This window comes from Pinus tabuliformis, chromosome X (assembly GCF_031772625.1).
Source record: "Pinus tabuliformis cultivar Carrire ecotype Pingquan chromosome X, CPIR1, whole genome shotgun sequence".
In the NCBI taxonomy this organism is placed as follows: domain Eukaryota; kingdom Viridiplantae; phylum Streptophyta; class Pinopsida; order Pinales; family Pinaceae; genus Pinus; species Pinus tabuliformis.
Window position 1 is genome coordinate 1,618,818,582 of NC_142308.1, and position 15,866 is coordinate 1,618,834,447.

General features: G+C 37.6%; 1 pseudogene; it reads left to right on the forward strand.

Annotated features, from left to right (window-relative positions):
* Nucleotides 1–15,121: 15,121 nt before the first annotated feature.
* LOC149146239 (dolichyl-diphosphooligosaccharide--protein glycosyltransferase subunit DAD1 pseudogene) lies at nucleotides 15,122–15,475 on the forward strand (annotated as a pseudogene).
* Nucleotides 15,476–15,866: the final 391 nt, after the last annotated feature.

Below are 15,866 nucleotides of genomic sequence, written 5' to 3' on the forward strand. Positions count from 1 at the left end.
TGTTCTTTTGAAGTGAAGTTCGAAGAGAAGCACATCAATTTTTGCCCCCGGCTATGAACTTACTTCAAAGGGTGCACAAGGCAGGTTTTGATATACTTTAAATGCTCTCAATGGTAAAAGGGGCAGCGTTGTTATTTATAACAGCGGGTTCAAATAAAAATGTTGCATTCATGCTTCCAACTCTTCAGTCAGTAGTATCAAAACAGAGGAACGTTTGCTTTTAGTGTTACATCTACAGCCTGTTCAAAGACAAAATTAAGAGGAGTTGCTCCAGTTGGTTCCCTTTTTGTGTTTACTTCAAAAATGTAGTTCTCAAACAAAAGTGGATGCAATATCAAGCACGCAGAAGAAAGCAGGCGATGCTTTATTTTTCACAGTGTTTCAGTTAAGGAGGAGTGCTGCATTCAGAAGTTAAAGTTCTAGTCATCCAGCAGTTAGCACAGAAGAAATTTTCAATTAACAGCAACTATAGAGGATCAAGGCATTCTGACCTTTTGTTCTTGGCTTGTCACAAGGAAAAGCCATCCCCAAGTGGAGCCACTGTTAGCCTCCTGCTGCAGCAGGTTAATCATCTTTCATGATCGACATTTTTACATGCCAAATATGTCATACTTTGCTTGCTGCAATGCTCCATATTTGATACAGATGGCCAGAGAAGTATCCGTGAAAGTGAGCTAATCTAAATGCCACTGCTTTGTTCCAGTCTTGATGAGTAATCCATTTTGATTAGTTTTCAAGCATGGGAAGGCCAAACAGCTTAATCTTGGCTTCCTTGGGTTTCAATTTCATGTTGTAGAATATAGAGAATGAACATCTGTCCAAACAGCTTAATCTTGGCAAATTTGTAGTTAGGTAGAGAAACAAGGGTGCTCAACAGCTTAATCTGAGCCCCTGGTTGAAATAAGTGTAGAAGTAGATAGGAGCACAAGCAACAAGAAAGAATGAAAAGCTAGGTATGCTAGTTCAAGTGCACCCAAACCAAAAGAAGAGAAAATGCTAGGTGAGTAGGTCGGGTAGGTAGCTTTGTGGTTGCAGAATCATGGCTTGTGATCCATTTCATATTGTCAAGTGTTATATCTATCATATCACAAGTTGAAGGCAGTTGTTCAGTTGGAGGACTTCAAGAAAGGCATGTCTAACTTCCCCTTCCTCCTCTTTCCCCAAATCACTCACTAACTTCCCCTAAAGAGGTCAAGATCTGCTTGATACCTCTTAATTTCATCATTCTCCATATCATTTGCCTTGGTGAAGATCTGCTTCACTCAAGGAATGTCCATACTCCTTCTATAAGTCATTTTCCCGCTTAACAGCCTAAGATTCACATACTTAGCGCTTTCTTATCACTTGTCATGTTAACTACTAACACTACTATGTAGCTCCCTATCTATTTCCCCTTTCCCTACTAAAACTATGTATACAAATCCCCTATATACTTATCCCCTCCCCCTGGTTGAAAAATAACCATATACATCCTCGGGAATTGCTAAGCTTATCTGAAACTTAGCAAGAACCCTCATTACCCCCCTCAAACCATCTTCTCATGCATTTTGGACTCCCTCCAATGCATAAAGCCCTTCATCACTCCATAAAACCTCCCAAATGCTTTTTGACTCCTTCACAAAGCATAAAATTCCATTCATATGTATATAAAACCATCCTTTTACCTTGGTTTGCCTTTAGAAGGCATGAAACCCCTTTTGCCCACTAAACCCCTCTCAAAACCACATCACTTTCCTCTTAAGTGCCTTTGGACTCCTTCCAAGACATAAGAATACCCAAACCATGTAAAAACCTTCAAAAAATTGAAAAATCCTCCTTTTCGGGCCATCGGACCCCTTCCGATGCCCTAGAGATCCATTCAAAGCACTTTCATCACCCCTCCAAATTCATTTACCTTTGCATTTTAATAAAATGCATGCTCTGATGAGAAAAGGCTCTATTTGTTCCCCCTCCGATGTGATTTCGCTATCGAGAGGGGAAAGTGGCATGTAACAAACATATTTGGCATTTCTCCGAAGGCAGGTGCCCTCCCTCCGACGCGATATCGTTGTCGGAGGTCGGGCGATAAAATGTGTTAACTCTATGGTGCATTGCCGAAAGCCCCAGGCTGGACCCGATTTCAAATAATAAAGGGCCTATATGGCTTTTCGGGTCCGATGGTGTTTCGGCGATTCTATGTGGACGCTCCCATATCCCCGCCGATAGCGAAATGCCGACGTAATCTTTGCCGTCCATCGCCTTCACCAAATCAACGGCCCATGTTTGATCGGCGATCACCCCTTGTATTTGGCTCCGACCAGCGGAGCCGAAATATTATAAAGGCGCAGCTTATGAGGTTTTCGGTTCCATAAGGGCCCCTTGTGCAGCGAAAGGCAGGCTCCCGACGAGCCGGAGCCGAAATGGTATGTAAATACAGTGTTAAGGGTTTCGAGTCCGCGGACCCGTTTCAATTGTAAATCTGCTGATATGAGGGTCCCGATGGGTCGGACCCGAAAAGAGATAAAGTGGGTCTGTATAGCATATCGGGTCCGCCATTTTTCGGCGATCACACAGATGCTACCCCTCGGTCCCTCCGACTACCGATATGCGATTTAGCGCCAACCGTCGGATCGGGCCCCCAGATCAATGGCCCTGATTTAATCGCAGCACTCCCCATGTATCGCTCCGACTGGCGGAGCCGAAATAAAAATAAAGCATGGTATATTAGCATTTCGGGTCCGCAAACCAAATTCTTGTAAATCCGCCGATATGACATCGCCGATGGGCCGGACGCGATTCCAAATAAAAGGAAGGGCGATTGTTTATGTGCCACCCCCTGGTCCCCCCCGATGCGATGTTGCGATGAGATCTGGGCCGTTGGATCGGCCCGCGCCGGATCCAACGGCTAGGATTTAATGATTGCTACAGTGTCCACTTAAGCGCCAATTTTTCACAATTTCGCAGTGTTTTGAGAGCATTTTTCATATTATGATAAAATGGCCATTGTCTAAGGTTTGTGTGCAGTGCTCCTGCCCGCCACAACCAATAAGGGAAATCATACATCCTTAAGCCATTTAGGATCGCTCCAAGCCTGGTTTTTCTCCAGGGGGCCAGTCTCGGCCTCGGCACAGTTGGCAACACTTTTTCCTCCTGTTTGCACCATTTTTCAAAAAGTTTAAGGCTAGTTTTGATCGGCCAGAGTGCTGATAGCATTCCAAAGGCCACGGGAACCTTTGAAGCAGTTAATTTTGCATTAAAAGGCAGAAAAGGGGCGATTTGACAGCGTAAAGTGTATCAGAGGAAAGAGAAGGCTCAAGTGCATGTCAAAGGGTATCGGGAAAGCGACAGACAGTATCAGTATTGTGGATTCAAAGTAGATGAAGGCAGAAAGGCCCCAGTAGTTATAGCAAAGCATCATTGAGCTGTAATGGCTCACCAACTCACAAATTTTGGCCATTTAAGGCAACAGGACCACTTGAAGGCAGATTAAAGGATTTCAACGCAGATTTATGACAAGTACAATGGTCCCAGTCGCATTTTGGAGCAGCGCTGCTTCCTTAATTATGCAGTTAGCACACAGAGGATAGCTCGTGGCTCAAGGCACTCTTTCAGTACATTTTTGAAGCTGCAGGACCATGTGCAGCCCTAAAGAACCATTTTGATGAGGCTGCTCCCTCATGCGCAGCCGTTTTAAGTTATTTCATGCATTTATTTCCAGCATAGATTAGGATCAATGACATTGACTGCACAGATCTCTTTTGATCTGTTTTCAGAGATATTTTTGAGATATTTTTCCCCCTTGACAGTTGTTCAAGGGAAGTCTGTAGCTATTTTTCTTTATATACCACCCTCTGCACAGTTTTAAGGGTTGGTTGGTTGTATGACTCCTCTAGAGACTCGCTCTGTATCTGATATGATTTCTTTAATCAAAGACTGCTTAAAGCTTGGAGGATGGACTATTTGAAGTGTTTTTAATGGTTGAAGAGTGAATGATGGAATTCATGTGCTGCTATATGGATCAATAAGTGTTTCTCACCTCTTTTATTTCAATTTCGTACATGCTCAAGTCACAGAACAAAAGATTGGTCTAGAATTTGCTTAGCTGCACTCTATGCTTAGTTTTTGTGGCTTCTTAATGTTTTCCTCTTGATTTAGGCATAAATATTAATTCCTTTATGGCTCATGTTTGATCTATTTCACATATGAATGATTGTTGTTTAAGAATTCTTAGTTGCTCCTAGATAGAGCTCATTCATCTTCCCTCTGTTAAGCTGAGTGAGAGATTTTTTGTTGCCTCTCATTCCTTAGCCCTCATTCTATCCTTTTAAAACTTAAGTGTTGTTTCATGAGCAGCTACCTTGCTCCTCATTCCTCTTGTGACCAAGAAAACGCACCAGCATTCCTACTCCATGACTCCATGCCCAATGGTTTGAAACTTACCACACTATGCATTGCCTCTCTACTTGAAAACATCCTCCTTCCCACCGAACATAAACAAAACCCCTTGAACTCAATAACTAGCCTATTATCATCTTCAACAAAGCTAAATCATAAAGAGAGAGCCCTCTCTGACTGCCGGTAGGCTAGGACCTGCAGTCCAAAGATTGGTTTGTGGTTACCTCGGTCGTATCCTTTAAGGAGCTTTAAGGACAACCTGAGTGATAACACATTCCACTTATTTTACAGGGTTTATCATCACCCAAACGAACCTGTCCAAAATCTCCTTGAACATAGTCATGAAAATGTCTCCTATTAGGTGTGGCATGGAATGAAAACCCTGAATCTACCACCCAGGAATCAATATATTCTCTAATGAAATAATCGAAGCATATTCCAACACATCATATTCGCTTCATGATTGTTCTCTTGTTGTCCATCTCCTTCTTTTCCCTTCCAATATTTCCAATCTTTCTTCAGGTTTCCTTTATTCCCACATTTCCAGCACAATATCCATGATCTTGATTTGGATTTTCCTTTTCTTGACTTACTTTGATTTCCTGGACTCATTCTTCCCATTTTTCTTCCCTATTATTTGCAGTAAAAGCATTGCATGATGTCTCACTGGAGCTTTTCCATCGCATTTCCTCGCTAAGGATGGTACCAACAACATCATCAAACTTTAAAGTACTAGATATGGAGATAGAGTTACTAATATTCATAACTAATCCATTCCAACTTTCTTGCAATGAGCACAGAAACTACATACCCCTAAAATCATCATCAAAATGTATGCCTACATAACTTAATTGATTGGTAACCGTGTTAAATTCATTTAAATGATTAGCAATAGATCTGCCTTCTTACATCTTCATTTTAAATAAACTCTTCATAAGAAATACCTTATTTAAGGCTGAGGGTTTTCCATAGAGTTTGGCCAATGTCATCATTAAACCTTTTGTTGTTATTTCCTTTGAAATGTTGAATGCCACCAATGTTTTTAGACATAGTCGTATTGTTCCCAATGTCGTTCTATGGATAATCTCCCTTTCTACATATGTCATACTCATCGGCTTCTTTTCTTTTACGTTGAATGTTAGGTAAAGATGTTTCTGATACAAATAATCCTCCATTTTCATCTTCCCTAGCTCGTAGTTTTTCTCATTCAATTTCTCAATCCTAAACCTAGCATCTTCCTCCATTTCTCCCACTTGAATGAGGATCCCTTCTTTCCTACGAGTTTATTAGTCAAATAGACCTTTGGCTCTAACACCAATTGTTGGAAAATTAAATCATAGAGCAATGGAACACATAAAATATTGTGGAAACAAAAACACAGAAAAACATAAAATAAGAGAGACACAGATATATGTGTCTCACCCAATTTGGGCTATGCCCACAGAGAAACAACAAGCCCTTCCTTTTATATAATGCATCAAAATGAAGAGATTCAACCTACAACAAATTCGTTATAATTTCATCTTCGTTCTCACACAGTCTCCTCTCTCTTTCTCACTAAAAATAATAATCCACAGCCGCAATTAAATTCCCTCATACAAATCGAGGGTTGCCTTCTAGGGAAAAAAAACCCTAATTTAACATAACTTCTACCGCCTGATCATCTGCCTAATGAATGACCTAGATTGACTACGAAATTAAAATATTTTACAAGGCAAATTTTTATCTATTTTTAGCTTCGAGGGCCCGCCAGCCCCCAGACCCCCCATTCGGGGGGGATAGTCCCCCTTGGATGCCTATGGGGGGGATAAGTCTCCCCAAAACCACCCCACATGGAGGGGTGTGTATTCTTCCTTGGGTATACACCTAGCTGAAAACAAGACCTATGAGTTAGGAAGATAATCAGGCTCCACACCCAACATTTGTCGTAGCGACAACACTTGGTGGCACACTAGAAGAACTTCAGCTTCTCTATTTAGGCCTACCTTTACACATAAGGACTAGTCTTTCAGGAATTATTGATTCATCATTTGGATTATTTTGGCTTCCCTATTTGACCAAGTTATAGATATAATCTCCAATATTCCCTTTCTCGGTTGAACACATTATAAAAACTTGTGGAATCACAATTGTTTCGATCTGGGAGTAGGGTAATATATAATTGCGAATTAAAGATTATCTCAGAGTCTTATTTTTCATCTTTGGTGTTGTTCCACTACTATCAAGCCTATTCAGTACCTTGTCGAAGTCAATACATGAATACAAGCATCAATTCACTGCTAGTAGGTATGTTTAGTACCCGACAAAGTTGCTTGCTTCACCTCTCTACTCAAGAAGCCTTTATCTTCTTTCACCCTTTAATTTATGTAATTCTTTATAAATTTTAATGTGCTTAAGCACTTATTCATTTCGCTGGGGTGGAAGAGGGATCCCAACTTATTGATAGAAAGAGAGGTCATTCCTTAAGATAGGGTTGTATATACCTTTGATATTACAATGCTTGTTATATATTTTCCCCTTTCCCTTCTTTACTTGATTATATTAGAAATACAAAACACCATTTAATTACAAGACTGAGTTACGAATGAGGATCCTAGATAAGATATGGGTGTCATGGTTCTACTCAGTGTTTTCATTTTTGAATGGATTGTATTTTCCATTAAGACATCATTGATGTTAAATACATAGACCAAGACAAATAAGTAGGAAGATAGATTAGCCAAGAGTTACTTGTCATCACAATTTCCTCTTCAAAAATTTCCACATTGTCTTTTGAGCCAAGTGAAAGAGGTTTTCATGTAAGGTCTTATTGAACAAAATACAAAAATAGAGATGTGAAAAGACAAGAAGAAAAAAACCAATTGCAAGACTTAAAATAAAGCACCATGCACAATGGGAAACAAGATACAAATCACATAAACAAACTAGATACAAAGTAAAATGCAGGGTGAATTCAATGCAAAGGAAAACTAAATGCAACCAGAGCTACTCCTAATCTAACTAGATAAAAGGTGAGGACTAAGTGAAATGAAATTTCCAATGTAGTAACTGAAGTTGCTCCTGGTCTGCAAACACAAAGATAGGAGCAATTCAAGTCAATATAAAACAATGTGCAAGAGAAAATATAAGAACCTGAGTGGCTTACAAAAAAAATAAAAGGTATTTTCTAGAGGCAAAAAGATGCACCATCACAACTAACCTTAACAACCTCCAACCTTACCTTTTTATTAGAAGAACAATCAAACAAACCTCGAAAAATTCTTGTGAATGTACCTTCATATGTGTTTTCCTTCTTAACAAACATTAAGAAAGATATAAGTTTCTTATTAGCATAAGGGCTTGCTATGTAAGTTTCTTCCATCCAATCATACATTTGATCATGGAATTCAGAACAGTCCTCTTGAAAATCCTGAAACTCTAGGGAGAATGAACTTTCAATTAGCGCACTCAAATTATAAGGAGAATTGATAAGATCAACCAATGTAGGATAAATATCATCATATTTACTTATGGGAAAATGATTCATCGAGTTATAGTTGTTATGTAAGAGCCCTATCCTAGGGTCTGCTAACGGATCTAATTTCTTCTGAAATTAAATGCAATAAGAGGCTTTAACTTACCTACTTACACTGCTTTCAACAAATAAAATTTTATCATTTAAATTATAATCAACATAAATTAAGGTGAATATTTCATTCTAATTAACTTTACAAGAGTAGTCTATGGAGGAATACCTGTACCGGTGGCTGATAGAGATACCTTTGTCCTGTTGCTCCTGCTGAATGCTCCTCTTTACGGACCCAACCGGATTTACCTCCCAGCCAACTAGGAAATAATCCCTAGCCCAGGAAACCTCCACAGGTTCCCTAGCCCTCCAAGCCCAAGTCCAACCAGATGTAGTGTGTGTGTCCAAATGAAAGATTCAGACCAAGATAACAATACTTCCCTCCTCTCAACAACCCAAGAAACCTCCACAGGTTCCTAAGGTCTCCAAAAACACAACAAGTCCAAATAATCACAACCAACCCCACAATCCTAAGCAAGACCCAACCTCCCCTTTTCTCCCTTCCCCCTTTCCTTTTATACCCTCCTTCCCTTCTCCATCTCAACCACCTCTCATTAATGTCATTAACTTCTCATCCATCCTTACAATTGACTTCTCTTCTCCCAAGTAAGCTGGGAGTACATTTGGAAATGTGACATGAATATAAAATTGAGAATTTAATGGGAAAGGACCATGTCTTCTCCCAAGTAAATGTGAAAAGTACATTTGGGAATGTGAGGTGAATATATATATTGATAATTAAATGGAGAGGACTATGTCTTCTCCCAAGTAAATGTGAGGGTACATTGGGGAATGTGAGATGTAATTACATGGAGAGGACCATGTCTTCTCCTTAGTAAATGTGAGGGTATATTGGGGAATGTGAAATGAATATATATATTGATAATGAGATGGAGAGGACTATGTCTTCTCCCAAGTAAATGTGAGGGTACATTGGGGAATGTGAGATGTAATTACATGGAGAGGACCATGTCTTCTCCTTAGTAAATGTGAAGGTACATTGGGGAATGTGAGATGTAATTACATATATTTTTGAAATAATGGAAGGAGACCATATCCTACCTAATATTCAATTTGAGAAGGTAAGTGGGGAATTTGAATAATGGAAATCATGAATTTTATATTAAACCAATATTTCTCAATATTTTCAGATAATGTAAACATTAACAAAATTTGTAGGATAAGATTTAAGTGGGGCATTACATACACCCCTCCTTCAGAAAACTTCGTCCTGAAGTTAGAATGAAAAGATATAAGGAGTTCGAAAGCATAGCAAATCAGAGAGAGTTATAGCAATAAAATTTGATAAGTCAGATAATGACATTACTTCCCATCAAGAGTCTCCAATTGATCTATATCCTCCTATCCATCCTGACCTACTTCCGTCCCCACCCTATCCATCCTCTGCTTCTTTATCAGTGGCAACGGCCATACTAACCACTGATAAAACCGACATGGTGGAAGCGTCGAATACATCGACCTAACTTCCCCAGCAGGCAACTGGCAATCGTCATCACACGTCTAGGGGAGCATGTCCACCACTGCCCTCCCACGATTCCAGGTTTCGGAGGATACACGGTGGGAAATGCCTCCACCCCTCCTTCAGAACTAGGGTCAATGCCCTAACACGGACCACACTACAGAGCTGGTTGGACTTGTCATCGAATAATCTAGTCAGGTCATCTTGCCACCTGTCATTTGCATTTTACTCATGTCATAAGAGTGCATATCAAGTAGATACCAAATGTAATAGAAAAATATACATCGTACCTTTCCTCATTGGTCGTCTCGACCTTCCCCAATGGAATAGTAGATCTTGGTTATCATACGATTCTTTCCAACCTATAGTTTAGTTCTCATCCATGCATATATACAACCACAAAATAGATATAGATACATGATCTTAAACATCATGTTTATTAAGCCCAGTGTCCATGTGTCAATTTTTGTTGTTCATACTGGAAATAAATCTTACATCATAATTTCACTAAGTCATTGATTAGATAAATCATATCTATATAAGCCTATACGATGCAACAATAACTCTGACAAGTCATGCACTAGATAAATTGTAACCAAGTAAGTCACACATCTAGTCATACATCCAACATTTCCATCATCAATACCAAATCCATCGATTGATTTTCACGTGTCCAACCAAATGTGTATAATGTTCATAAATAACAACATGGAACTGCAAAATAGAACCTTAACATAGGTGGATATCTACGTTAAAAGGGGCATCATAAATGCTCATGTGACATACTTGTGGAACCCTTCAATAACAATTAGAGTTGAAATAGATTCAACTATCTGTCATCGAAAATAGCATTTGAACCCGGATATCCTATAAGGTGGTATTAAACCAAATAATGGCAAGCAACGAATTAGTGCACTATCAATTTCATTAGAAGGTGTTAGTATAAGTTTTATGCATATGATTTCTTTAAAACCTTAGTGAATATAAAAGTCCCACTCTTCCAATTTGATGGTTTTTCATCTTCCAAACCCATTTAGTTAATCTTGGAAATAAACGACTCAAAACTTCAGAAACTATTTCCAACATGATTTTCATACTTTACTTTTTGTAAATTGAGAGAAATGTCCTCTAAATGCCAAAAGGTTCAAATTTATTATATATTTAATCATTGTTTACTAGTACTAAAACAATTTCATGATATATAATGCAGCTCACAATATGACCAGACAAATGAGAAATAATTAAATGAATGGAATAATTGCTTTCGCCCTGCTGCTATTAGTACTTCCCTTCCAAATGGCACTGCATCTCTAAAGGTGCCTACTCCTTTCACAAGTGGCCAGTGACCACAAAAGTTGTGAAGAAAGTTGAGGGTCCTTTTATCCAAAACTAGAGACACATTATTTTTCACGGCTTTTTTATTTTTTAAGGGTAAGAGTGTATTCTAATATTTTCACTAGTCTTTTATTAACTAAATAAGCTTCCATTTTAAAATCCCAAATCTTTAAACGGTTCCTCAAATCAGAATTTGTTTCCAACTATCATAAAATTGTGATTTCCCAACAATATGGCACAATTGGATGGGTCTTTGAAAGAATTTTAATCTTTTGCAAGCTGAGGAAAGCTTGCTTTGCATGCACCAATACGTTTTCTCTTTTGTCATATCACTGTGAGGGGCATAAACTATGAGGCATAAGCATTGTTTTCCTTTAAAGAAGGACCATTGTCCTCCCCCTCACAAATAGTAGCATAATGAAGCGGTCTTTGGCATTCTTGGTTTAGTGTTTTATCTTTTCATGGCCAACAGTGGTGTTTTATCCACATGAGCAATCCTTTCAAACATTGACAAGAAAATAATACAATGCAGGAGAGAAATAAGAATTAACATAAAATATTCCTTGAAAGCGTTTGATTAAGTTATTTCCCTATCTCTACAACCAACATCAAACAACTATTGATAAAAATATTTAGCATTTATCAACTCAACCATACATCAATTGGGTTATGAATCTTTGCCAGGTTGAGATTTAGGACGGGTCTTCTTAAGCTTAGTCCAGCGCTCAACAGAGTGACATCTTCCAGGATTGTCTCCACCAACTCTCATGTTGCCCCATTAATTTTTGCCTAGAAGACACTTTCTTTAACACCTGAGCTTCAATTTCCACATGTCTAATACAAGGCATGTTCATAATTTCTGATATTTGAAAGACCATCGTTGATTCATTTTCTTGTTCCTAGGCATTTTCCTTCCATCCATTTTTATTCTATTCAAGTAATATCACTCAGTGGATATTACAAATCTCCATGACCACCTTAATGTACCAATTTTCTAGGTCTCACGTGATTTTTCTACCTAGGTCTTGATTCTCATTGAGTTGCTTTGTATACAGGTGATTTCCTTGCTCTCAGATCACATCTCTCAAGTCAGCACTGTGTATCTTATTGTCCCAACCTAGGGTTTTGATTTGGTGTACTCTACTTTTGAGTCGGTACGTCTGTACTACTCATTATCAATACTATCATGGATTTTTATTCTCAAGTGATATATACATATCTGTGTGCTCTCAGGTGTCACCTTGATGGATTTTCACTACTAGATCCCTGATATTCCATTTCTATCATTGTACTACCTCGAACAACTCTCGTTATTGTTAACTTTACTTTTCTTGATATTGCATGGTTTCTTTGACATATTCGCTTAACCCTTAGACTCTTAATCAATTATATGGATAGTATTTATCTGTTCATGAATGCTATTATTCTTGAATTGAATTGATATATTTCAAATTCTCTACTCTGGCATTCCAAGGCATAATCTTAATGCATACTGTTCTTGGAAAGAAGGTCTAATTTGAACAATAATGCATAGCTATGGTATCTTCTGACTTGTGTTGTTGATTCCCTTCTTAGTGTGCTGCAATTAACTATGTTTTTCATTTGTCTTTCTTGGATCCTTGTGGCAGTTGTTATAGGATTGATAACATATAGATTTATGCGGCCACTTGCACTAAATGACAATACAATTGTCTTTTGCAAGGTTGGTTCTTTTGATCTTGATCACTAATAGTATCAAAAGGAAATAAATGCATGCATATGCAAATATTTATAAAAGTTGAAATCATTCCAGTAAAATAAAAGATGAGGGGAAAACATATACAACATAGACTTTCTTTTGAAAGAATCAAATTCTATTTGAAAATTTAAAATTTTCAAGAAATGGCCATGGAATAAATATCCTATATCCCTTTGCATGCTTTCCTCTAAGGTTTGTACTACTCATTTTTTCCTTTCTTCCAATTTCTAATAATGTTTATACTAAAAAAAAAAACAATTGAGGATCTCACTATCCTCAATCCAAAGGATTGGCAGTGGAACAACGAAATGGCAATTTATTGACGTCATGAAAAGGATGGCAAAATGCAGCCATTTTGTTTGAAACTAAGGTAACTTTTAAATTCAGCAACTCTTCATTTTCTTTTCGGCCATAAATTTATTTTATCTGATTAGAGAATAATATATATATATATATATATATATATATATATATATATATATATATATATATATATATATATATATATATATATATAGATATATATATATATATATATATATATATATATAACTATTTCCATTTATTGAGCCTCGTAAGTGAAATTTTATTTTATACCTAAATAACATGATAATAAAAATTTCCTACCTGACCTTTGGTCGACAATCCAAGTTGATCAAGTGTTGGGACCTTGCTCCACCCATCAAGGTCACCCACACCATTCTTTGAAAAAGGTCCAAGTGAGGTGGGCAGCTTATAGCAAGGTCGGACTTTGCACTTTGACTCCACTGTCTTTCGGAATTCAGTATACACATCAAGGATGTATTAATGTAAGTTAAGATGGAATGAAAGAGGATTGGGACTGATTGGATTATGTGTGGAACTCATATATCTCTGTATTGAAATATCCAGTTTTCCAGTCTTGAACTTTCACTTTGTATCACCACACCTATGATACTGCGATATATATATACTTGTGTTGGTTAGACCAAGTGATTGGCATACTTAAATACTTATCTATGTTGTACTTTTCTTTAGCTTTCTTTATCTTGCTTCCAGTGTTACCTAGGAGTTGCTTTTGCACTCCCACATTGTATTCACACGGGATGTATCATTTTGTGGACATTAATGTACTTATCTTATCTTATCTGCAATCTGGCCAAATATAATACAAAGACAAAATCCTGACAAACTAGAAGAGTTTTACAATCATACCTTAGGGCACTTTCATTGCTGTTGTATATGTGTGTTGCAGACAGCAAAGGAAAACAGATAAGTCTTGGCCCATGAAAGCTCATATATTAAATATATGAAACATATCTGTGTTGAACAACCACTGAGATAATCATACAAATTCTAACCTTTATTATAATGCATATGTGCCATAATATGCAGTTAAACTATGGAAACAGAGTGTTTGCGTCTCAGCCACAAAGAATGTCAAACAAGTGGCTATCATCTGTCATTGGTTGTGGTAGCAGTGAAAAACGATTAGTGCTGTAAATTGATTGTGCATGCACTGATTGCTTCACAGTTGGACAGTTGCCGTAAACACGGAAACAACTTGCTAATTCAGGGTAATTAAGGGTTAGACCCACTCCACATGCAACCCCCTTGAGAAAATGAATATTCAATATACGTTTACACTCTCCTGGAATTTCATACTTGCAAGTATACCTTACTCCATGTCAGGACTCATCACGAACCACCATTACTTTATAACTATGTATCCATAAAATTCTGCCATTTTATTATTGCTTTTAGTGGCAACTAAAGACATAGCTAATATAGCGAAACCAGCATAAATATTAAAAATGCAAATATCCATTAACTACATAATTAATTTCATCAGAAACACTCAATTAGTGAAGCATAATAATGGAACAACGTATCTAATGTCATAGCAAGAATTGCATGTATATAGCAGGAAAGGAGGAGCTTTCCAAAATTTTCAATCTGGCACTAAAATTCTTGGGTGTCTGTCAACAATAACTTATGTTCTTGCTCATCTTCCATAAGTTATGACGATTTGGATGCCATGAAGTGAACAGATCATGCCAATGTCGATTAATTTTATAGTCTCAGGGAAGTTGTTTGACATTGAGCCAATAACATGTTCAGATCAAGACATAATGGGTGGTCAGGCCAATTGGTGGTCCATGGAGTCATGGCTCTACTCATTTAATCAATGTACATTGTTCCTTCCATCGCTGATTACACAAAGAGCTATTAAAGTGTTACCTGGCAAATGGTTTGGAAGTTTGAAATAATATCTCTTCTAGTCCAGCTAGAAACCCAAATTTACCTGCAACTCAGGTCATCAATAAGGAAAAAGTATCCTGCTTCTTTTTTTTTTAAGTGTCACCATCCTCCTTGACTACAAGTGAAAGACTATTTCTAATTCCATTCTATGAGAAAATTAAGCAGAGTCGAATTGATTCTAAATATGATTTGATCCTAAGTCAAACTCATCAATTTGAGTCGCAATGAGGACTCAACTCCCAAGTCAAACATGAGTTAGGTTGACTTGACAATTCTAATTCAAATCGACTTATTATGTCCAAAATCCATATTGTTCTGTAGTATGTACCATCATATGTACTTTGAAATGCATTAGAATTGAAAACTTGCATTATATGTAAAATGTTAAATGGGAACCTCAACAGCTAAGGATGCACAAGTTCTCGTTGCATCCCTTCGATCTGCATACTCTACAACTCCTACCAAGTTGAAGATCATCGATCTGTATGTGGTCTACGCAGTTCTCACGGCAGTTGTGCAGGTTGTCTACATGGCAATAGTTGGATCATTTCCTTTCAATGCTTTTCTTTCAGGAGTTCTATCTTGCACGGGGTCAGCTGTGCTTGCAGTTTGTTTGCGGATGCAAGTCAACGAAGAAAACAAGGGATTCAAGGATCTTCCTCCAGAAAGAGCATTTGCAGGTTTTGTTTTGTGCAATTTTGCACTTCACTTGGTGATAATGAACTTCCTAGGTTTGGAATGAGAGGGTACCCATCACAAAGCAACAAAAGAAGAATTGGCTACTCGCCTTTCCTTGAAATATTTCGTTGCTAAGGATTTAGTGGTAGTCAAATACACAAATACCTGAAATTGGCTTCTTGGTTAATGTAGCTCCCTTAATTTTCTCGTGTTTTGGATTCTTGGCGTAGAAGACATTGTACTATTACATATTGCAACATAAATATAAGCTATTGCATTATTATACCTTCATTTTGATCATTTCATAATGTGGTTCAAGTCTTTGAACTCTGTTATATGGTTTGACTCTTGAGAAGTCAGTGCTATCAATAAGCATCAAGCAGAGATGATAGAGAATTTGCTTGTTTTTACTTTCCTGGTATATGTAAATATAGAAGGGATCAGTTATTATTATC